The sequence below is a fragment of the Scyliorhinus torazame genome, chromosome 5 (assembly GCF_047496885.1).
Source record: "Scyliorhinus torazame isolate Kashiwa2021f chromosome 5, sScyTor2.1, whole genome shotgun sequence".
Taxonomy (NCBI): Eukaryota; Metazoa; Chordata; class Chondrichthyes; order Carcharhiniformes; family Scyliorhinidae; genus Scyliorhinus; species Scyliorhinus torazame.
The window spans coordinates 239,334,710-239,360,248 of NC_092711.1; the positions used below are offsets into that span (position 1 = coordinate 239,334,710).

Here is a 25,539-nt window from a genome sequence, read left to right on the forward strand (position 1 = left end):
TATTTATAGTTTGTACTAACTTTTTGCAATTTATAGAAATGACTTGAATGAATGTACAGAATTATCAGTTGTTAAATTTGCTGATGATGCAAAGATAGGTAGGAAAGTAAATTGTTGGGGACGGTACGATGGCGCAGTGGTTAGCACTGCTGCATATGGCGCTGAGGACCCGGGTTTGATCCCGTCCCCAGGTCACCGCCTGTGTGGAGTTTGCACATTCTCCCCACGTCTACGTGGGTTTCAGCCCCACAACCCAAAGATGTGCAGGTTAGGTGCATTGGCCACACTAAATTGCCCCTTAATTGGAAAAGAATAATTGGGTACTCGACATTTATTTAAAAAAAGGAAAGTAAATTGTGAAGAGGACCTAAAAAGGTTACAAAGGGACATTGATAGGTTAACTGAGTGGGAAAGTCTGTGGCAAACGGAATATTATGTGGGCAAAATTGTCCATTTTGGTAGGAAAAATAAAAAAGAAGTCTACTATCTAAATGCTGTGGCATTGCAGAACTCTGCGGTGCAGAAGGATCTGGGTATCCGAGTGCATGAATGACAAAAGGCTAGGACACAGTGAAACAAGTAATTAGGAAAGCTAATAAAATGTTATTATTTGTTTTGAAGGGTATTGATTACAAAAGTAGGGAAGTTATGCTTCAGTTGTGTAGGGCACTGGCGAGACTTCCTTCAGGGTATTGTGTACAGTACTGGTCTCCTGATTTAAGGAAAGATGTAAATGCATTAGAGGCAGTTCAGAAATGTTTACTGTACTAATACCAGGAATGGCCATGTTGTCTTGTGAGGAATTGTTGGAGAGATTGGGGTGGGATTCTCCGTCCCACTGCACCAGTTCTCTGGTGCGGCGTACCCCCACCGGCAGCGGGATTCTCCGTCCTACCCTTGGAAGTCAAACACAGTCATCAGCAACTTAGGCAAAGAAAACTTTCACTCCCTTATTCTATTTACAAGAGCCTCAAGGGCATGACCATTCAAACAGAATATTGTCCTGCTGAATTTATATGCTCCCTCACATGCAATTGTTTTGACTGCAAAAGTTGTCTCTCGTTGCATTTAAGAATCTTGTCAGCTTGGTGAAAAATGATTCAGCAGCATTTTCTCAGGCACATACTGACTGACTTGCTGATTCACTGAGCAGTTCACAAGATGTGCCGACATGCTTTAAATAGGATCCAGGATTTTAATGGCAGGGACCACTCTTTGTCAATCAAAAATTATCCACCTGACAGTCCATTTTCTGTTACCAGTCGACCGGCAGAATACCATATGATCGTATTGAGACGAGTATTTCTTTTTCAAGTCAATTCAATCAAAAAATCATAGAATCTCTACAGTGCAGAAGATGACCATTTGGCCCATTGAGTGTACACCAACCCTTGGAAAGAGCACTCTACCTCGGCCCACTCTCTCACCCTATTCCTGTAACCCCACACCCCCACCTAACATTTGGACACAAAGGGACAATTTATAATGACCAATTCACCTGACCTGCATATCGTTGGACTGTGAGAGGAATCCAGAGCACCCGAAGGAAACCCAAGTAGATACAGGGAGAACATACAAACCCCACATGGACAGTCACCCAAGGTGGGAATTAATCCCTGGTCCCTGGTACTGTAGATTGTTCATTGAAGCCAAACAAAATTAGGTAACCCACGCAGACACGGGGAGAACATGCAGACTCTGCACAGACAGTGACCCAAGCCAGGAATCGAACCATGGTTCCTGGTGCTGTGAAGCAATGGTGCTAACCACTGTGCTTCAATGCTGCCCATCATATTTTGGATGTAAAGGAGTGTGTCTTCTTATCCTTGGAGTTTGGATTCCAATTAAATAATTCAGTAGCAAGATTTTGAGGGTTTAAACATAAAGAAGGCTGTTTATTCTCACAGTCTTAGCCCAAATTAAATGCAACATCTTACCTCATTCTCAACTATGCACTCATAAACACAAAGATTAGTTACAGATAAAGATAGTGCATGTTTACAGATGCCTGTTTTATGATCTCTGGTCTTCTATATGGCAGACCATTATTCTTTTGATGGATTCATCGACATATAGTTGAAGTGACAGTGTTCTTCTACAGCAAATATTCACAGCAGGTTGTGAGCTTTCTGTCGTCAAATTTATAACAGGTTGATTCTCAGGTGAACTTCAAAAAACAGAACAGGTTAAGTACGTTGGCAGCATGATAGTATCGAGTGTGATTTACAGACTGGCTGATCTGATGTTTCTGATGGACATGGTGGATCTATCTACAAGCAGCTTTTAGCTGATTTTTAAAAACAGATAACACCATGGCTCCCTCACTACTTCACTTTTGGCAAGCCTGTAAGTCATTTTCCAAACAATGGGTTGGTGTTGATGTTGACTCCATACCCCGTGTTGTATTTTAACACTTCCAAAGTCTACCCTGTGTAACTTGGATGCGGAACACCATCATGATGCAATGGGAGGGTGAGAGGAGTCTTTCACTTCCAACTGCCAACAAGTGAGTTTTGACATTTCCTTTTGTTCAGCTTGAAACAAGGGAACAGACAGTCTGGGAAGCCCCATAAACCTCTGTGTGGCCCATCCTCAAATAGAAATGTGAAAATTCCCTGGATGGATGTGAATGTCCATATTTAATTAAAGATTTGCTTGATATTTGGTAATGTAAGTAGCTCAAATATCAAAGGTAACATGATTTGCCACAGGCATTTTAACGGTTGTTAAAATATAAAATTAATTTGAAGATCAGAAAGTGATAGCTGGCGCTAGCCAAGACATAAGAGTTGAAAAGCTGTGCTGAACAGTTTGCCTGACCTTTAGAAGCGTCAGCATCACAGAGGCAGCAGCCAACAATCAAACTCTCAAGAGCTGGGCTTCAGCACTGGGGATGTCCTCACGACCATAGGGTGAGTGTGTGGCTCAGGGGTGGGATCTGAGCACGGTCTCCCTAATGTTCCCGGCAGGAGTCTGGGGTCTAGGGGCTCCTGCTGTGGATGGAGATAAGTGTGCAGAGTGAGATTTTCCAGGACAACCAGCTCGGTGGATGGCACTCTGAGAGAAGTCAGGGCACGTAAGGATGGGGTGGCTTGGGGGAATTTGAGGGTACTAGGGTGGAAGTCCGAACTGATTGTCGGTCCGCTCTCCTACTCCAATTCCTTACTGATAGAACAATATGGCAGGTGTTCTTGGTCCCACAGAGGCTGCCCTCGCAATGTTGGTGGTAGCCGAGGCAGACAGTTACCAGAGAAAGTGGCAGCAACGTTCAGGCAGGCTGGAGGTGGCACCCCCATGTTCAAGGTGCGGCCACACACCCTGAAGGCCCGGCTGCCCATGAGGTCCAGGAACCAAGGGGGGATTGCCAGCGACGTCCCAAGGTGTACAGATGTTGTTTGTCTTTTGAGAAGATGACGGACAGCATGTGCCACACGAGATTCCATCTCAACAAGACATTGCGGCACCTGTGCCACTTCCTTCTGATTTTGGCACCCTTTGGAGGAAGAGGACACCCGCTCCCAGTGGCAGCGAAAGTCAACGCATCCCTAAACTTCTATGTAATCGGTTCATTTCAGGGCTCGAGCAGGGACTTGTGTGGAATTTCCCAAGCTACGCTCAACAGTGCATCCATGAGGTTATATATGCCCTATATGTCCAGGCATCAGACTTTATCAACTTTGAGCTGGACCACGCCCACCAAGATGCTTGGGCTGCAGGATTCTCTGCCATCACCAGGATACCCCAGGTCCAGGGAGCAATAGATGTGGCACACCTGTCATCCTTCATTAACAGGAAGGGGTTCCACTCGCTGAATGTTCAATTTGTGTGTTGACTACCACCTCAGTATCATGCACGTCTGTGCACGCTTCCCAAGGAGAGTGCATGACAGCTACATCCTGGGACACTCGGAGATCCCAGGTGCCTTCGAGGACCATCGCAGGATGACAGGTTGGCTCTTAGAGAATAAGCGATACCCGCTGAGGCCCTGGCTGATGACACCAGTGCAGAGGCCGGATATCGAGGCGGGGATCCGATATAACGAGGCCCATGCTGCCACCCATGCTGTCATTGAGCAGTGCATCAGGCTGCTCAAAATGCAGTTCCCATGCCTGGAGGCGCTTTGCTGGCGCACTGTCCAGAGAATCTCCCGCTTTGTGATGGTCTGCTTTGCCCTCCACGACATGGCACAGCAGCAGGGCGACATGCTGGAGGAGGAGGAAACAATAACCTGACAGCCTTGTCCTGGCAACAATTGAAGGAGAGGTTGAGGGTAAAGACAGAAGAGGGAGAAAATTCAGATGTGTGATTAACAATAAGATGTGGCCTGAGGAAGGCTTGACAAAAACTAAAGAAGAAACTAGGTGATGCCAACGGTCCCACTGAGAATATGGTGACAATGCACGATAATAACAAAATCCAAAAAGATAGAACTCAGAAGGAAGCCATTCAACCCATTCGTCTTGTGCTGGCTCTTCATATAGAGCTATCCAATTAATCCTCTTGCCCTGCTCTTTCCCCACAACCCTGTTTTTTGTTTCCTTCAAGTATTTATCCAATTTTTCATCCAAATCCAGGATTGGTTCTGTGAGAGGCCACTGAAAGGAACTTGACAGAATTGCAACTATTTTGCTTATTCTCAAACATATACATTGTGTAAGTTTAATCTTGTGTTTTTAATATTGCTCACTATCTTACTACATTATTTTTCTTGTAATTAAATCCATTAGAACATGATAGTCTGTCACGAGGTATTTACCCCTTTATGGATTCTATCCCAGTTAAGAGGTAAATGTTATTCCTGTGCCACATATATGGCTGCACCTTTAATTTTACAGGAGATCCATGTTAACTGTCTTTCTGCCAAGTGCACAAACTGAAGGAGAAAGCCCCAAACCATAACAATTGATGGCTTGCAAACCAAATGGGCTGTTAAAGATTACGTTAAATTAAATTACCTGAAGTAAATAACAGTTACTAGGCAGGTAATTCAATATTGACAGAGTGAAATTAAAGCAGCACTGAAGCTGAAATGTGGGCATTGCCAATAAAAGAGAAACAAATGGCACAGGTACAAACCGTTTGTTTTACAGAGGTGAGAAGGAGGTGGGGGAAGGGGATCAACGACACAAGAATGAACGGGGAAGAAAGAAACACCGATTCAAGTACGTGGTGGCAAAAAGAAACAATGCTAACGGGGACTTGTGTTGGCAGAGTCTTGATTTCCCTTAAGATTGATAAGCGGGCGAAAGCATTGTACTACAGATTCTGGAAATTTGAAATAAAAACAGCAATTCAGGCAGCATCTGAGCAGGGAGGTACAGCGTTAATGTTTCCGGTCAACGATGACAGGTTGATTATAGCAGATGAGATGAATGAATCAATCAATTTGGGGTAGAACTTAATTGGGCAGCGAAGAGCCCACCAACCACAGCAAATTCCGATGACACCCCTGCAAACCAGGGGTGGGAATCCCGCCCCCGCCGGTTGCCAAATTCTCCGGGCCCCCCCGGCGATTCTCCGGCCCGGATGGGTTGAAGTCCCGCTGCTGGAATGCCTGTCCCGCCGGCGTGGATTAAACCACCTCTCTTACCGGCGGGACAAGGCGTGGGCGGGCTCCGGGGACCTGGGGGAGGGCGTGGGGCGATCTGGCCCCGGGGGGTGCCCGTACGGTGGCCTGGCCCGCGATCGGGGCCCACCAATCCGCGGGCGGACCTGTGCCGTGGGGGCACTCTTTTCCTACCGCCTTCGCCATGGTCTCCACCATGGCGGAGGTGGAAGAGACCCCCTCCACTGCTCATGCGCCGCCCGGCAATGTCATTTCCGCGCCAGCTGGCCGGGCACCAAAGGCCTTTCCCGCCAGCTGGCGGGGCGGAAATCAGTCCGGCGTGGGCCTAGCCCCTCAAGGTTAGGGCTCGGCCACTCAAGATGCGGAGGATTCCGCACCTTTGGGGCGGCGCGATGCCGGACTGATTTGCGCCGTTTTTGGCGCCGGTCAGCGGACATCGTGCCGATTACGGAGAATTTTGCCCCTGATCTGCAAAAAGCCTAGTGGAGTAAATGGCGGAATTCTCCATTTTCTAGACAAGGTGCGGTGGCAGGCACTTCCGGTGGCAACCGCTGGGCAGAATGGCAGGATCCGGTGCCAGATTCTGCGCTTGGAAGCTCAATAATTATGCACAGGTGAGTTCACCCAGAATCACCTGCTAGGCCGTCAGCTGTTTTGTCCGCCCGCCACCAACAAGCAGGTTCGAACATCCAGGCATCATATGTAAATGCCAGTCCAGCAAACTCACATCACCTGCTCTAAACCACCTGTCTTCATCAGACTGTGAAGGATGTCCGGAACCCAGCCTCAAGAAGAAGTCAGTACCTGAATTCAACCACCATCTCTCCGAACGTTCACATGCAAGGTGCTTATGCCCACTTGGAATGCTACCCACCACATCTGGAGTTTTGGTGCATCCCCGTTCAGTAAACAATGTGATATCTCTTAGATCTCATTGTTTGTGAGCTTATCATGTAGCCTTGTTGGTGTCCAGCTTGTCTCCCCTCAGTCTTTCCTCTGCCTTCCATTGTGCGTTATCTTCATCTACCTCCTTGCCCCTCTGCCTGCCATCATGCCCTCTTGCCCTTCCGTTCCCAACCCTTGTACAGCACTTCTTCCACATTGCCCCCTTTGTCTTCATTAGCACTGCCTCCCTCCTCACCTCGAACTTCAATACATTGGAGTGGAGGATCCATGAGTCATGCAGTACAGTTCTGTCCATAAAGAGTTGCTCAACATGGAGCTGGAGGACATGAAGCAGTCTGCCCCAGCAGTTTGGCATTCAGCAAACCTCGAGTGGAGCAGCGCTATGGCACGTAGGCTATGTATGTTGGACTCACCTTAAAGTCTCAAACAACCCTTTTTCAAACGGGTTTGACGCCAACATGATTTCCCGCTGGTATCAAGCGTGATGGAAGGCCTGAGGAGATCCTGGCAAGCAACTGTTTTAATGAGCAATGAGATACAAATGGAATTCAGTCCAGGAAAACAGACCGGCCATTAACACGCTGTTGAGAATTCCAAACTGCTTTCATGTCAGTGGGTTTCTAACTATTCGGGCAGGATTCTCCCGCAATTGGCGGGATGGCCCGACCTCGACACCAAGAATGGCGCGAACCACTCCGGCGTCGGGCCAACCAGAAGTTGCGGAATCCTCCGCACTTCCGGGGGCTAGGCCAGCATCGGAAGGGTAGGCGCCGCACCAACCGGCAACGAAGGGCCGGTGGGAGTTGGCGCATGCGCAGAGCCGCCGGTGTGGTTCTGCGCATGCACAGACCAACCGGCGTGTTCCTGAGTATGTGCAGGGGGATTCTTCTCCGCGCCGTCCATGGCAGAACCCTACAGAAGCCGGTGCGGAAAGAAGGAGTGCCCCCACAGTACAGGCCCACCTACAGATCGGTGGGTCACGATCGCAGGCCAGGCCACCGTGCCCCCCCCCCCTCCCCCCTGGGCTGGATCCCCCCGCGCCCCCTAGAGGACTCCACTAGACGGCCTACCAGCCAGGCCCTGCCGTGTGGGACCATGTCCATTTCACTCCGGCGGGACTGGCCAGGAACTAACGGCCGCTCGGCCCATCGGGGCCCGGAGAATTGCTGGGGGGGGGGATTCACGCCGCCCCCCGGGATTCTCCGACACAGCGGGGGCTCAGAGAATCCCGCCCGAAACTCTCGCTGGATTCTCCACTCCCACCAGCCGCCAAACCTGCCGCGGGTGGGATGGGAGAATTCTACTCAAAGTTTCTACTCTGAGACCTGCTGCTGGGGCTCTGAGTTGCCCCAGGGTTATTAAATCACTGTACGTTCTACTGTTGGGAGAATATACCACCCCTGAGAGTTGTCAGCAGTTCTGCAGTACCAGCAGCAATGCTGAGAATGTTGGCACTGCTGCACATAGCCTCCACAGTAGATCAAAGACATTGGGCAGGATGGGGGTTAGCAGGAAGGAGTACCCTGACTGGGTGGTAGGTAGGTATTGACAGTAAGGGCAGAAGCTGACACAGGCCACATTCCTTTTTTCACGGAAACATTGCTTTCCCTTCACAAATGCCACTTCGAAACTGGATCCCTAAGTGATTAAATGTTTCAGTATTTCCAATTTTAATTGCACTCACCCTGCTCAGTTTAACAAGGTTAGTTAGTATTTTACGTGGCAGATTCGCAAACCTGTTTCTGATAATATAAACATGCGTCGGAAACTAGTAATTTTCACTTGCAAAATACAATTCTTCTGCAGTAATTGCACGACTGTTGGAAACGTTACTGACATCTAGAAAATTGCACGCAAGGGTACTATTGTCAGAAAGAAAACCATCTCAACTGGTTAATCACTTCAATAAAGAAAGCGCCGTAGTGGCTTGGTGGAAGAAATGATGAGACAGTGGCAGAGAGGAAATTAAAATTGCACCAAGTGACACATTTCAATGGAAATCAACAGTATTTGCCAAAATAGTAAGTGTCAAGGTTGGAATAGCTAGTTATTATTTTTTTTAAATGACAGCATAATAGTCGGAATCCTGGAAAAGCTCTGGAAATTCTGAATGCTTCAGAAAATGTCAAACTGCTCTGGCAAATCAAAGTGTCAAGGTATGATCCATGTGTCTAGAAAAGTTAAGTATTTTGGAAAGCTCTGATAGAAAATGAGGATGTTGGACAATTCCTTTTTGGAAAATGAATGGAAGGTGGGATATTTCTTTACAAAATTGTGCAAGTATCATAAATCCTTGCAAAGAAGTAAAAGCAAAACACTGACTGCCTACGCAGGAGGGAAAATTAAGTCAGTGAGATAGATCCTTCCACAAAATCCATGGTTAAATGTAATCATCTTCTTAAATTTGGCATCACCAAGACAGGCAGATTATTGCCTTTTCAGAGACAGGCATCCCGAAAGGTGGGATGATTGCTTTTCTGACCCGCAGTGAGTAATGTCCTCTTCGTTAGAATGATACAGCACAGTAGGAGACCATTCTGCCCATCATTCTAGTGCCAGTTATTGTAAACCTATCCAATTAGCCATACTCATCCAGTCTTTTATGCATAGAGCTCCAAATATTTCTTATTAAATTATTTAACCAATTCCTTTTTGAAAGTTGCTTCAATTAGATCCACCCTCTTTCACCAATACCTTTTACATCAACATAACGCACAGAGTACGTTTTTTCTTCATGTTGTTTCTAAGGGCTCGATTTAACCAAATGGGAGCCATGACCCATAGTGAGCTCATTTAGCCGCGTGTTTCCCAGTGCTCACACAGCAGAGATGCACAACGCTATCGAACGTGACTCCAGTTAGGTACGGGGGGCGGGATTCTCCGACCCCCCGCCGGGTTGGAGAATCCCCGGGGGCGAAGTGAATCCCGCCCGGCCGCTCCGACGCCGGCTGCCGTATTCTCCGGCGTCGATTTTCATGCGGGGTGGGGATTACGCCACGCCAGCCGGGGGCCGTTGGCAGCGGCCCCCCCAGCAATTCCCCAGGCCCCGTTGGGCCAAGCAGCCGTCAGTTTCTGGCCAGTCCCATCAGCATGGATTGGACATGGTCCCACACGGCGGGACCTGGCTGGTAGGCCGGCTGGTGCGGTCCTCGAGGGGCGCGCGGTGATCCGGCCCGGGGGGGGGGGGGCGAGGGCGGCACCCACGGTGCCCTGGCCCGCGATCGGGGCCCACCAATCTGCGGGCGGGCCTGTGCTGTGGGGGCACTCCTTCCTTCCGCGCTGGCTCCTGTAGGGCTCCGCTATGGCTGGCGCGGAGAAGACACCCCCCTGCGCATGCGGCAGAATATGCTGACTGGTCTGCGCATGCGTTAAACCACACCGGCAGTTCTGCGCATGCGCTAACTTGCGCAGTTCCTTTGCCGCCGGCTGGCACAGCATCAACCCCTCCGGTGGCAGCCTAGCCCACGGAAGTGCGGAGTTTTCCTCAACTTCTGGTTGGCCCGTTGCTGGAGTGGTTCGCGTCATTCTAGGCGCCGGCATCGGGCCAAATCGCCAATTGCGGTGAATCCCGCCCGGGACCTCAGCGGGGAATGCACGGCCGAGGCCACACTTAGTTTCGCTTCCTGCACTGAGGAGCCCAACTTGCCGAAACTCCTCAGTGCAGGGAGAGATCGGGATGCCATTTTTAAATGATGGCCTGATAGATCATAGATCATAGTTAATAGATCATAGGATTTACTGTGCCCTTGACATGACCCCTGAGCTCTCCCACGCAACCCACTGTAAGAGGTCCCCAGCAACCTCCCCCCCCCTCCCCCTCCCCCTCCCCCTCCCTCACCTCCCCAAGTGGGGAACCCCCAGCTTGATCACTGCCATGCATAAAATGCCAGCTTGGCAGTGCCAGCCTGGCACCCTGGCAGTGCCTTGCCAGCTGCCAGTGACATTTGGGCATCATGGCAGTGCCAGGCTGACACCCAAGTGGCACTGATAGGATGCCAGGCTTAGACTACCAGGGTGCCAGGCTGGGACTCCCAACGTGCCACTCTGCCCAGAGGGCATGCACCTGAGGGCCTCCAATCCCTTGGGAGACCCCCACGAGTGCCGTTCCACCTAGTCCCCATTTATGGCGAACGGCGCTCGTCTGAGCTCTCCAAGATGAAGAGGAGAGATCCCAAAGTCTTGGTTATTTCACGGAACTGCATATTAGAGTGAGACTAGCTGTCTTGCTCTAATATGCAGATTTGCCAAAATTTGATCCCGCACACAAAGGGCGGGTTTCACATTGCGACATCTCGCAAGATTGCGTTGGATTCCGCAAGGTGTGGTGAGCCAGGTAGATCCTGACAGCTGGGCCTCCCGTTATTTACCAGCCACAATGTGCCACAACCTGCTGCTTTTCAGGTGCAGCATGACCAGTAGATTGTGCCACATGTTTTTGTTAATTATGCCAAATCTATGTCGTCTGGAGCCTACTGCTCCTGGAAACAGTTTCAACCTAATTACTCTATCCAAACCTTTCACCCTAATAAAATCTGATTTCTACCTCTCGATTCATCAGAATGCATGTGATTAAGATTCTTTAATCTATCCACATACCTGAAGCCTTTCATCAAAGTACCAATATAAACATAGAAAATAGGTGCAAAATCTGCACAGAATATTACAGGTGTAGTCTCACTGAGGCCCTGTGCAGCTCCAATAAGGCATCCTTGGTTTTGTATTCAGAGTCTCTTGCCATGAGACCAACATACCATTTGTCTTCTTAATTGCTTGCTGCACCTACATGCTTTCATTCAGTGATTGGTGTACAAGGACACCCAGGTACTTTTGTACATCAACATTTCCCAATCCATCACCATGGAAATTATACTGCTTTTCCTACTGAAGTGGATAACTTCACATTTAACTATGTTATATTACAGCTGCCATGTATTTTCCCACTCACTCAACTTGTCTAAATCACTCTGAAGCCTCTTTACATCCTCCTCCCAACGCATATTTCCACCAAGTTGTGTGTCAACAGCAAACTTGAAAATATTACATTTGGTTCCCTCATCCAGGTCATTGGTATATATTATGGATAGCTGTGGCCCAAACACTGATCCCTGGAGGACCCAATTTGTCACTGCCTGCCAATCCAAAAAAGACAAAATTATTCCTACTCTGTTTCCTGTCTGCTCGCCAATTCTCAATCCATATTAATATATTACCCACAATCCCATGTGCTATCATTTTGCAGACAAGCCACTTATGTGGTACTTTTTCAAAAACTTTCTGAAATAATAGTAACAATAATCTTTATTGTCACAAGTAGGCTTACGTTAACACTGCAATGAAGTTACTGTGAAAAGTCCCTAGTCGCCACATTCCGGCGCCTGTTCGGGTACATGGAGGGAGAATTCAGAATGTCCAAATTACCTAACAAGCACGTCTTTCGGGACTTGTGGGAGGAAACCGAAGCACCCGGAGGAATCCCACGCAGACACAGGGAGAACGTGCAGAGCTCGCACAGACAGTGACCCAAGCCAGAAATCGAACCTGGGACCTTGGAGCTGTGAAGCAATAGTGCTAATCACTGTGCTATCACGCAATCCAAGTGCATCACATCCATTAGCTATTCTGCTAGTTACATCCCCAATAAACTCCAGTAGGTATGTCAACAATGGTTTCCCTTTCAGAAATCTATGTTGATTGTGTCTAATCCTGGTGATATTTTCTAGGTGCCCTGTTATCTCATGGTGGTAAATCTTGGGTCTCCAAGGCCTTATACATCCTTCCTAAAGTTTGGTACCTAAAATTGCCATCAATACTCCAGCTGAAGCCTACTCAATGTTTTAGAGCGTTATACTTGTGCATCTGTTTATAAAATGGTAAGAGTTCTACTTATCTTCTTAACAGCTTTCTCAGCTTGTCCTGTCATTGTCATGGTCTTGTGTATATACACCCTAGATTTCGTATTGTTCCTGCACATGTTTAAACTTGTCCAATTATGTACATATCACCTCTTTTCAATTTTTCTGCCGAAATGTGTTAAATTTCCACTGCTGTGTTACATTTCAACTGCCCTTGTCACCAGTCTCAGTTCTCCTGAACTGATCCATTGTTTACTCTATGTTCAAGCTTTACGTCATCTGCCAGCTTTGAATTTCTGCTCTGTACCTCCAAGTGCAGGTTATTGCTATTTATCCATATGATCATTGACCCATAACTTCCTGTCCGATTCCAGTCTTAAGTCGATTGTCCGCCACATGTGCGCGACACGACGAGCCGGAATTGCGGATGCACGGGCATGTGTGCTGGAAGTGTGGCACGTTTAAACTCCCTGTCCATTTTTTTTTAACCTCCTTGACTTGATGCGCTGAACCTGCGCATTTCCAGGGACAGCACTAACTGGGCCGACTTGCTCTGATGTTACGTAAGTTTGTACACTATTTTATTTGCACTTTTTTTTCTTCGGTTCAGGATCATCAAGCAGGAAACATCGGGAGCCATTTTTTGGGTAAGTTAATGTTTCATATTATTAGTGTTCAGCATTTACAAATATGTTTAAAATGCAAAAAAATGAAAGGTAGATTTCCTTTTATATTTTTTAAAATGTATTTTGGCGTGAGGCTGTTAATTCCATTAAAAAGGTACTTTACTGTATAATGTGAGTTTGGAGTCACGGAAAGTGAAATAATTTTTCAAAAATTTTTGTTTGTCATGTGGATGTTATTTCATTAAAGAAACTATAATGGATAGATGGGTTTGTAGAACATATAATCTTCGGCGATCACTCACTCACAAGCATGGCTGTCCAGCTAAGATACTCCTTGTTACTGGTCACAGGTTCTGTGGGTCCTTATGTGGTTGATGAGCCCAATCTTAGAGCCGCATCTTCAATCACTTACTTGGCAGGAGTTTCTAAAAGGTGGGATCGGTCGTTGGACTCTAGGTCACGGGTATTCCTTTCTCAGGCTCATTTTCCAGGTCTCCTCTTGCCGTCAGGTGTTCTCGAGGAATAGTGTCTCCTCAATCAAGAGGTTCCTCAAAGCAGGTTTCTTCTGAGCAGGGGTCTCCCAGGCATTGACATCTATATTTCATTTCTTGAGGTAAGCCTTCAAGATGTCTTTGAAGAATTTCATTTATCCCCCTCTTGTTCGAGATCTTTCCTTGAGCTGGGTGAAGAAGATTTGTTTTGGCAGTCAGGACTCTGACATCCTAAGCATTGGGTGGCCCAGCGAAGTTGGTTGGTCATGGCCTCAATACTGGTGCTATTGACTCCTTCAAGGACACTAATGTTAGTAAGCCTGTCCTCCCAGCTGATTCAGAGCTCAAGTACATTTGGATTTTGCAATGTATTTTAAGTTGTGTTATTTAAGAGTTCCCAGATGTAATGTTTATCCTAACAAACCTCAATGATTACATCAAATGCTTTAACAAAGTTTAATGCCTTAATTGATGTATGCAAGCCTCCTCTAAGCTGATATGAACTATCTCTCTGACAGGTATTGCAGAATCCAGTGCAGATTCAAAATCTGTCATCATTCTTCACCTAAGCTGGGGCATCACACTTATAGCTTGACTTCTTAAAATCCTTAAACTTCTTGGGAGGCTTTGACGTAGGTGCAGGGATCTTGAGAGAAGAGTCAGGCTACATCTCTGCCTGGCGAGGAAACAAATCAATTACCCACCCCTAAGAGCATACAGACAAAGGGCATCCCAAAATGATGACAGAGGAGATGTATGCCAGGTTACTGCTTCAGCAGCGCTGCTTTCAGACTTTTAGCGTATAAAATTAACAATTGCTATGTCTAAACACTTTCTCCCTCCGCATCGCACTCTCTCCCTCTCTCCCCTTCTCCCCTCCCTCCTCTTCCTCCTCCTCCCCCTCTTCCCTCCCAAAATTGACAGAACCATTGTGTTTATATGGGAAAATATAGTTTATTGATCATTGTGTCTGAGTGAGAAAATATATTTTATTGCAAGAAGTTTTTAAAAGTTGAGGTTATTGTTACACAAAATGTCATTCTTCAGCTGATAACTTTCATAGTTTGGTATTTTTAACATTATTTTGGTCAATAAATGTTTCCCATTAAACTTTAGAAACTTCCACAAATGTCTTGGTGAAAAATCAAAACACAACATTTAATAATGAGATCATTATAAATGAATAAAATAATTGACGTAAACAAGGAAGAAACATAATAACACAGGTAACACGGTGGCATACTAGTTAGCACTGTTGCCTCACAACACCAGGGGCCCGTGTTCAATTCTGACCATGGGTGACTGTGTGGTGTTTACACATTCTCCTCGTATTTGCATGGGTTTCCCCCAGGGTGCTTTGGTTTCCTCCCACAGTTCAAAGATGTGCACGTAAGCTGGATTGGCTTTGCTAAATTGCCTTTTAGTGTCCAAAAGTTAGGTGGGGTTAGGGTGGGGTCGTGAGCCTGGGGAGGGTGCTCTTTCAAAGTGTCAGTGCAGACTTGATGGATCGAATGACTTTTTTCTGCACTGCGATGATTCCATAAACTCAAATAAAAAAAAATCAGGGGCGTCATTCTCCGACCTCCCAGCGGGTCGGAGAATGGCCGTTGGCCGCCATGAATCCCGCCCCCGCCGCCCGACGAAGTCTCCGGTACCGGAGATTGGGCGGGGGCGGGAATCGGGCCGTGCCGGTTGGCGGGACCCCCCGCTCAATTCTCCGGCGAATGGGCCGAAGTCCCGCCCAGAAATTGCCTGTCCCGCCGGCGTAAATTAAAGTTGGTATTTACCGGCGGGACCAGGCGGCGTGGGCGGGCTCTGGGGTCCTGGGGGTTGCCCCCACGGTGGCCTGGCCCGCGATCGGGGCCCACCGATCCGCGGGAGGGCCTGTGCCGTGGGGGCACTCGTTCCCTTCCGCCTCTGCCACGGCCTCCACCATGGCGGAGGCGGAAGTGACTCTCCCCACTGCGCGTGCGTGGGAAACTGTCAGCGGCCGCTGACGCTCCCGCGCATGCGCCGCCCCGAATGTGATTTCCGCGCCAGCTGGCGGGGCAACAAACGCCATTTCCGCCAGCTGGCGGGGCGGAAATCCCTCCGGCGTCGGCCTAGCCCCTCAATGTTGGGGCTCAGCCGGCAAAGATGCGGAGCATTCCGCACCTTTGGGGCGGCGCGATACCCGTCTGATTGGCGCCGTTTTGGGTGCCAGTCGGCGGACAGCGCGCCATTGGGGGAGAATTTCGCCCCAGATGTTACAAGGACAGTGACGGCAAAAAGCCCCGGTGCACTTTTAAAATATTATGACCAGAATCTGAATTATACATACACACACTTTTAAGCGTGCCACATGTTATAATAATATAGTGCAAATTTAACATTTTCACAGATTTAAAATAAATGACAAACTTATGTTCACTTATAAATAATAATCACCTTTAATCATAAAAAAACTTTCAAAGAATCAGCAGTGCCTCTATAAAAGAAAGCATAAAAAGATCGGTGGAAAAAAATTCTACATACCTTTAAAACACTTGTTAAACATGTTGCCTGTTGTCTTCCATATAAATCTGCAGTTTAATTGCCTGCCCTCAATGAGCGTTTAGCTGCTGCTCAAAAGAGGGCGTTGCAACAGTAAACCTGCGCTGGGCTGGAGCCTGCGCAGACTGTCACACTGGAGACCCAAAGCTGCAGGAGCAGGAAGACTTGTTGTGCTTTCTGGGGATAGGTAACTGCAGGTTTCTCTCTCAGATTCGGTGGCCTGTGGCTTTCCGCTGATAATTGGAAGTTCTGGGCAATTGACTTCTGGGATGCTGCTACATGTTTCATTCTAGTATGGAAAAACAATAATTTACTCCTATTCTCTGCCTTCTGTCCCTAAGCCAATTTTGGCCGGAATTCCGTTGGGATTCTCTGTTCCATCAGCAGTGTACCGCACCCACGGGTTTCCCGATCGTGTGGGATGGTTTCAATGGGAAATCTCACTGACAAGCCATGAGAGTTGAGAATCCCGCTGCCAGAAAAAGTGCACCGCCGAGAAAGAGCGGCTGGGGGAGCAGAGAATCCACTCCTTTATATTCATGTAGCCGCTGCCCCGTTAATCTCATAGGCTTCAGTTTTGCTAATAATTCAATGATATTGTATTGTTATCAAACATCTCTTTGAAAATCTGTATAAACAAGAACAATTACACTACCCTCGGTCACTAGCTTCATCAATACACCAACAAACTCAAACTAGTAAAACATAACCTGCCTTTAACAAATCTGTGTTGATTTTTATTTATTAACCTCTATTTTCCAAGTACAAATAAATGTGTGCATGATTGTCTCTAAATGTTTCCCATGAGTGGATTATTACTGTCATGTTCATCACTGTACTCTTGATCTCAAATGGGTGTAATATTTGTAATCTTCCAGTCCTCAGGGAGCATTCCCACACAGGAGGATTGTAAGATTATGGTCAAAACCTTCACAATTTCCACCTTTACTTCGCTTAGCATCCTGAAACACATCAAACTCAATGGCAACTCACTGGCTTTTCCACTTGTGCAGATCTTGGGCGTCATTCTCCGACCCCCCAGAGGGTCGGAGAATGGCCGTTAGCCGCCGTGAATCCCGCCCCCGCCGGTTGCCGAAGTCTCCGAAGGGAGAAAAGTCGGCGGGGCGTTAATGTCGCCGCTGCCGCGGAGAATGTCACGGGTCTGCGCAAGGCAGCCGATTTTCGGCCTGCCGATATTTTCCCTCCCGGATGGGCCGAAGTCCCGTCGACGTGATGACCGTTCACGTCGACGTAAATTAAACCTCCTTTTCATCGGCGTGACCCTGTGCTCCAGGTTCACGCCGACCAGCGTAGAGGTGAGTGAAGGCCTGGGGGATTGGCTCTGGACAGGCGATGGCGTGGCCGCAGTCTGAATGCGTGAGGAGAGGTGTGTCTCGGGTTGTGTGTGTGCGACGGGGGGGGGGGGGGGGGGGGGGTGGGGGGGGTTAGAGTAGGCTGGGCTCCGGGGGAGTGCCGGGAGGGGGGTCCGTGCCGGGGTGGAGGTTGGGGGGGGTCCGTGCCGGGGAGGGGGATGGGAGGGCAAGTGAGTTGGTCCACCTGGCCAGGTGCCAGCCTCCAACAGTTGGACCCATGCGGTCCATGCCACCTGGCTGGGGGGAGGAGGGGATATGGGCAATGATGACATGTCGTCGTTCCCCTCCCCCCACCAGGCCGTCATGTTTTCAGATCATCCAGCGATGTTGGCCGCCGTGGCGGCAGCCGCTCATGTCTATGTTGCCCTGGATGAGGAGGAGGAGGAGGAGCGTGCCAGAGAGGCGGCGCAGGCTGCTGCAGAGGGGCAGGCGGCAGCCGCCCAGGCTGGAGGGACACCTGACCGACAGGACGAGGAGGGGGAGGAGGAGGTCGCGGCCCCACGGCAACGGAGGCACCCGAGGGCGCCCCGTGTGTACCGGCCCAGGCAGCCATACCAGGACCTCACGGACCGGGAATGCAGGAGGAGACTCCGGATGAGCCGGGAAACCGTGGCACACATCTGCCACCTGCTGGCACACCTGTCACCGCGTGGCACTGGCGGGGGACACCCTCTCCCCGTGTCCGTCAAGGTTACGGTGGTCCTGAACTTTTATGCAACGGGGTCATTCCAGGCACCGAGTGGGGACCTGTCCGGCATATCGCAGACATCGGTGCACCGGTGCATCCGGGCAGTGACAGATGCCCTATATGCCATGGCGCACCGCTACATCCGCTTCACCGTGGACCGGGCCAGCCAAGATGCCCGGGCCGTGGGCTTCTCTGCCGTGGCCGGGTTCCCCATGGTCTAGGGCGCGATCGATGGGATGCACGTCGCCGTGCGGCCACCTGCAGATAACAGGGCCGTGTTCACTAATAGGAAGGGGACCTATTCGATGAACGTACAGGTGGTCTGCGACCACCGCATGATGATCCTGCACGTCTGCGCCCGTCACCCAGGCAGTGTACACGACTCATTCGTGTTGTCGCAGTCATCCATCCCCGGCATGTACGAGGGACGCCATCCCCGGCTGAGGGGCTGGTTGCTGGGCGACAGGGGCTACTCATTGCGATCGTGGCTGATGACGCCTATACGGAGGCCACGCAATGAGGTGGAGAACCGCTACAATGATGCCCATGTAGCGACAAGGGGAGTGATAGAGAGGTGCTTTGGCGTGCTGAAGATGCGTTTCAGGTGCCTGGACCTCTCTGGGGGCGCCCTCCAGTATCGGTCAGATAGGGTCGGCCGCATCATTGTGGTGTGCTGCGTCCTGCACAACATAGCCCAACAGAGGGGCGATGTGCCGCAGGCAGAGGAGGGCGGAGTGGAGGGGCAGCAGGAAGAGGCGCAGTCCTCCCCAGATGAGGGGGATGGGGTAATGGTCAGGGTAGACGGGGTAGACACAGGCGGGTGGCTGTCCACCGTTACCGGCTGGCCCAGCGGGTACGGGACAGACTGATAGACGCCCGCTTCACTGACTAGATGGGCGTGGGAATCGGGTAGTATGGCCACAGACCGCACACCATGGCAACAGCCGACGACCCACACCCCCCACCCATCCACCCACCCAGCACCCTCACCCCCCTCCCCAACCCCACCCACCCCACCTGCATGCACACCACCCCCCACCCCCCATTGCCGATCCACCTGCGGCACAACGGGCAGGGCTCACACAGTTGCGGGTGGACGCGTGTCTATCGCAGGCCATGGAGGATGATGACAACCCGCCCTGCGGTGAGCTCCTGGCTCTACATCGTTGGACTATGTCTGACCCATGGCCACAGTACCACCATCCGCCCGGACCATCCCTGCATGCGGCTGTGACACTGCAGCGCACGGTCCCGTCCTCTGCCCGGGGGATGTTGATGGCGGCCCAGGGGGAAGGGGGCAGACTCACCTGGGGCTGAGGTAAGACCACCCCTCACACACACACTTGCGCTCAACGTACATGACACCCCCGCACACTTTGGACAGAGCACAAAGGCAGCTTCTGGAGGTGTAAAATTGACTTTAATAACCAAAGGAGTTCATGCACGTGCCCTAGCCCCTAAAACTCATCTGTGCCCTGCAACCGTGCCAACTTACTCAGTGTCTAATTGTTTGGCCTTACGGGCCCTTTGACTACGTCTACGTGGTTCCCCAGATGGTACAGCAGAACTGGAGGTGGACTCCTGTGATTCCTGCCCTCAGACACTGGATCCCTTTGGCGGCCGCTTCCTGGGGCGTCCTGGCCTAGATGGGCCAGGGTGCGGCCCGGGCGACTGGGATGGCGAGCTGCCAGCCTGTCCTGCCCGTTGCCCACCCGATGCACCTGGGACGGAAGGGGGGGAGTCCGAGGTGTCGCGGTGTACCGGGACCTCCCCTACAGAGGGAGCCGGGACGGACCACACCACCACCTCCTCCCTCGGGGTGCCCGATGGCCCCCAGGCCTCTACATGGGTGGGGGATGCGAACGGACTGGCCATCCGACGCCCCCCCGACATCTGGCGCTGCCAGTCCTGGAGGCCCGTGCTGGTATCGACAGGGGTCTGCAGGTTTGCAGCCATGGAGCCCAGGGGGTTGGCAAACCCTGTCTGTGACAGTGCGACGCCGGCTCGCACATGGCCACTGGCGCCGATGCCCTCAGCAAAGGCCTGCAGAGACTGGGCCATGGCCTGCAGAGACTGGGCCATGGCCTGCAGAGACTGGGCCATGGCCTGCTGAGACAGGGCCATGGCCTGCAGAGACTGGGCCATGGCCTGCTGAGACTGGGCCATGGACTGCTGAGACTGGGCTATGGCGTTGAGCGCCTCTGCCATCTGGCGCTGGCACTGGCTCATGGCCTCCTGTGAGAGGGCAGCCATTTCCTGGGCCACAGACGCCGCCTGCACGGAAAGCCCCAGGCCTCGCAAACTGTTCCCCATGTCTGACACCGTCGCACCCATTGCCTCCACCGCGGACGCCTCCCGTGCGTTGTCGGCCTGGGTGGCACGCATGACCGGCACCACTCCCAGCTCCTGGACACGGGTGGACTCCTCCACCTGTGACCGCAGCCGCCGCAAGCCGCCCGTCACTCTCTTCACTCGTCTCCGGGTCGGTGGTTGCATCGGATCTATGTGTGGGTGTGGTAACTCCAGGAACCCGGGATCCATCTGGGCGGCAGATGTTCGCTTGGGCTTGGCTGCCCTCCGACCGCCCGGCCCCTCTGCTGCTCCTACCTCCACCTGCTGTACAGGGACGGCTGTGTTGTGCGCACCAGTGAGTGTACCAGACGCCTCATCACTAAAGTGCCCAACCGTGGTGAGTGTTTCTGCGATGGTGGAGGGTGTTGGTGACAGCAGTGGTGTTGTGTCGTTCTCTTCGTCCCACTCTGAGTCCATGGCACATTGGGGTGGGGGTTCGTCTCCACCCATCCACTCTGAGTCACTGTCCGGTATTTCGTCTTCCTGGGTAGTGCTGTCCCGGGTAGTGGTATCCCGGGTAGTGGTGTCCCGGGTAGTGGTGTCCTGGGTAGTGGTGTCCCGGGTAGTGGTGTCCAGGGTAGTGGTGTCCTGGGTAGTGGTGTCCCGGGTAGTGGTGTCCCGGGTAGTGGTGTCCTGGGTAGTGGTGTCCTGGGTAGTGGTGTCCTGGGTAGTGGTGTCCTGGCTCGGATGTGACGGGGGCCTGTGGCTGCCCCCCTCGTCGCTGGGTGGTCGCTCCCGCACGTGACGGGGGTGTCGTCTCCCTGTTGCTCCAGGTCTCTCCGTCTCCCATGGTGTGCGAGGGGCATCCTGCGGGCGTCGCATGCTGGAGGGTGCGGGTCTCTCCGTCTCCCGTGGTCTCCGAGGGGCATCCTGCGGGCGTCGCATGCTGGAGGGTGCGGGTCTCTCCGTCTCCCGTGGTCTCCGAGGGGCATCCTGCGGGCGTCGCATGCTGGAGGGTCCGGGTCTCTCCGTCTCCTGTGGTCTCCGAGGGGCATCCTGCGGGCGTCGCATGCTGGAGGGTCCGGGTCTCTCAGTCTCCCGTGGTCTCTGAGGGGTATCCTGCGGGCGGTCTGCATCTGCGGGGATGGGTGCCTGGACGTTTGGTCCTGCGATACACAATGAAGCATGCATGGTTAGACATCAGGCAGTGATCAGGTGATACGGGGGAGGGGGATATAGGGGAGGGGGGATATGGGGACGGGCTATCGGTGGCTCACTTGCTAGTATGCCCCCGACCTCTGCATCAGCAACGTCCCGGTCCTCAGGTCCGCCAGCCAGGTCCAGGGCCCTTTCCTGGTGTTCGATCAGTGGCCACTCATCAGCGGGGCCTCCTCCAGTCCTCACATGCTCCCTGGTGTTGTGTGCGCGCTTCTCCTGTTGGGGGGGGGGGGTGGCAGGGGTAAAAGGCAACACTGTTAGGCAGGTATATGAATGCACGCCATCGGTTGCGCGTGCATTGCAGAGGTTAAGGTTAGGGCTGGATTCACTTGGGGATATGGGGGAGGGGGGATATGGGGAGGGGGGATATGGGGAGGGGGGATACGGGGGAGGGGGGATATGGGGAGGGGAGATATGGGGAGGGGGATATGGGGGAGGGGGATATGGGGGAGGGGGGATATGGGGAGGGGGGGTTATGGGGGAGGGGGGATATGGGGGAGGGGGGATATGGGGGAGGGGGGATATGGGGAGGGGGGATATGGGGGAGGGGGGATATGGGGGATATGGGGAGGGGGGATATGGGGGAGGGGGGATATGGGGAGGGGGATATGGGGAGGGGGATATGGGGGAGGGGGGATATGGGGGAGGGGGGAAATGGGGAGGGGGGAATATGGGGGAGGGGGGATATGGGGGAGGGGGGATATGGGGGAGGGGGGATATGGGGGATATGGGGAGGGGGGATATGGGGGATATGGGGGAGGGGGGATATGGGGGATGGGGGATATGGGGAGGGGGGATATGGGGGATATGGGGAGGGGGGATATGGGGATATGGGGATGGGGGATATGGGGAGGGGGGATATGGGGGAGGGGGGATATGGGGGAGGGGGAATATGGGGGAAGGGGGATATGGGGAGGGGGGATATGGGGGATATGGGGGAGGGGTATATGGGGAGGGGGGATATGGGGGAGGGGGATATGGGGGAGGGGGGATATGGGGGAGGGGGGGATATGGGGGATATGGGGTAGGGGGGATATGGGGGAGGGGGGATATGGGGGAGGCTCACCCTGCCTGCTCTGACGAGGTTGTTCACCTTCTTGTGGCACTGGGTGCCTGTCCGTGGTGTCAGGGCCATAGCGGTGACGGCCTCTGCCACTTCCCTCCACAGACGCCGGCTGTGGCGTGGGGCAACTCTGCGGCCGTGCCCGGGATACAGGGCGTCCCTCCTCTGCTCCACCGCGTCCAGGAGCGCCTCCACATCGCGTGACTCGAACCTCGGGGCTGAGCGGCGGCCAGCCATCCGGTCGGGTGTTGCGGTCGGGTGTTCCGGTCGGTTGGGGGGGAGCAGCGCGGCCTTATGAGCCGTCACGCCGTGCGGCGCGTATGACGCTGCACGGCGTGAACCACTGCGCAAGCGCGGATCCCGTTACGTCGCTGCTAGCCCATTTCGGGCTGGAGACTATCGACCCATTTTTCCGACGTGACGCAAGTCGGATTTGCGCCGTTTTTTGCGCCGATAGGCGGACTTTCCGCCGATAACGGAGAATTTCGCCCCAGCTCTTAGTAGCTTCTCTTCATCGAAATTTATACTGCCCACGTTCTTAACTATTTCCTTCTTTATTGCTGAAATGGCACCATCTTCTGCTTTAATAAAAGATGCAAAGTATTTATTTAATACCTTAACCATGGCCTCAGCCTCCAGAAAATGATTTTTCCTTTTGGTTGCAAATCAGACCCACTGGACTGGATTATCTGACCGGCGTGGGAACGGTGGCGTTGTACTCCAGAAAAAATGGCGTAAGAAGGCCACCAATCCTCCGTGTAGCTGAGAGCTAGCATGCCGTCAGCGTAGAGTCCCCGGCTCCTGCTGCCAATACGGCCCAGAGAATTGCCGGGTCCATGGCCAACAGCTGTGCTAGGTGGCGGAAGCTGCTCGCGGACCCTGCCTGTGAAATAGTGCCCCTCCTTTGGCCGGCTCATGCGCCCCGGACCATCCTCCCACAATACCTCCACCCCCCTCGGCCAGTCAGGGGTGGAGCATCGGGCGGTGAGCCTGAGGCCGTCGATACCGGAAAGTACGCCGCTTTGGAGGGAGCGGAGCATCGCGAAAGCGGCACTGTCCCGATTCGGTTGGGAACTTTAATTCTCCGGCGATCACCGAACGCGATTTTCGCGTTGGCGACCGGAGAATCCAGCCCAGTCTTTCCATTGACCACGCTTTCATGATTTATAGGTTCATTAAACATGGTGGCTCTCTTTAAAATTATGTTCCTGTCATTGATAAAATCCTATTTCATTTTCCCTGCATGTTTAGTTGTTCGAGGTGCTGTGACTTTGATTTCCACTTGAAGGTCACCCATTGTTCATTTACTCTTTGACGTGCCAATGTTCAGGTCCAGCTGCATAGATCCTTTTTCATCTCCCTGAAATCATGGATGGGATTCTCTCAGCCCAGGCCGGTCCGGAGAATCGCCGGGATGGGCGACGCCGCCCCAACGCCAGTCCACCGATTCTCCGGAGAGCGGTGAATCAGTGCCATTGGCGCCGGCGCGGTCGGCGCGGGTCACTCCAGTGCCGTGCTGGCCCCCTGAAGGGGTCAGAATCGCTGCTCCTGAGGTCATGTTGACGCTGTCGAGAAACGTGACGGCGTTTACGACGGTGTCAACACTTAGCCTCAGGTTCAGAGAATCCCGCCCCATCTGCCCTTGAATATTTTTAGAGTTGATTTTTGTTTGTCCTTTTCCATAACTACTCTAAACCTAGTCACATTATGATCATTTATCCACAAATACAGTACCCACTCTAAAATGCACCACTTGTCCTATTTCATTCACCTGGATGAGATCCATCAATGCTTCATGCTTTATTTGACTAAATATACGCTGATTGACAAAGCTCTCTTCTAAGAATTCCTTCACCTCCTTACCCTTCACCCTAACGCTTTCCCCATGTATTTCATTTCTATTCATTAATGGGATATAGTCATTGGTGCATGGGCCAGGATTATTTGCATAAATGGAAAGCAAGCTATCAATCTGACATGAGTGTTACGATCACAGTTGATGTTGTAATTGGAAGAAGAGATCCCAGAATGGAACTCTGGCTCAAAGGATCGTGGGCCGGATTCTCTGTTCCTGAGATTAAGTGTTGATGCCAGGGCAGGATTAGTAGAATTCGATGACAGCAAAACTGGTGGCACACCTGAACTAATTCACTGACCATTAAAGGGCTAGCTCCGGCACCACGTGGAACACGATTGATTCCAATGAGAAACGGTGCCAGATTCACCATGTTTGGGATTGACACCAGGAGGACAACAAGCTGCAGCCACATATACACTCTGCCCTCCCCACACACACCATCACAGCCAATATGATGACAGCAAGACAGAAAACGCAGAGTGTTAGACAGTCCGACACATGCAGCCCAGGGGATGGGTAACTGTGGTTTCAGGGAACCCGGCCATGGTGGCCGCTATGGGCGCTGACATGTGACACAGGGTGGGGTAAGGCCGCACTCCGGGTAGGGGGGGCGGCACCAAGGTTTTCAGATGCCAAACTGGAGACCTTGCTGGATGCCATGGAGGAGAGATGAGTGACCCTGTACCTTGGAGTGGGAAGGAGGCTGCCTGCCATCGCTGTTTGTCGAGGCAGAGGTCGTCAGCGCCATAGGCAACACGCAAGACCAGTCAGAAGTTCCAAAAGAAACCTCAGAATGGCCAAGTAGTGTAGCCATCTGGGATGGCCACTTCCAGAATATAAAATGGATGCTCGCAATGAATGAAGGGAACTATGGACAACATTAAGAAAGCAAACAGGCACAGGGGCTGTATGCATATTGAAGAAACAGCTCCCAGACAGGACTGAAACTGTAGGGTAATTAACATATTGATGGCCCATCTCCAGGAACAAAGGAAAGACACTCAAGCAACCGATCTAGCTCCAGACATCGTGGCGGCAGTTCCCCAAACCGAAAGCTTAATCAAAACAAGGGCA

The 25,539-nt window shown here is 51.8% G+C and overlaps 1 long non-coding RNA gene across 1 annotated transcript in view; it reads left to right on the plus strand.

Annotated features, from left to right (window-relative positions):
- LOC140422756 (uncharacterized) overlaps positions 1–25,539 on the plus strand; it is an 86,365-nt gene that overhangs the window by 54,979 nt on the left and 5,847 nt on the right. The window contains exon 2 of the long non-coding RNA XR_011947584.1: positions 12,935–12,971. This is a non-coding gene — a long non-coding RNA (uncharacterized lncRNA). The remainder of the gene's footprint in view (positions 1–12,934; positions 12,972–25,539) is intronic.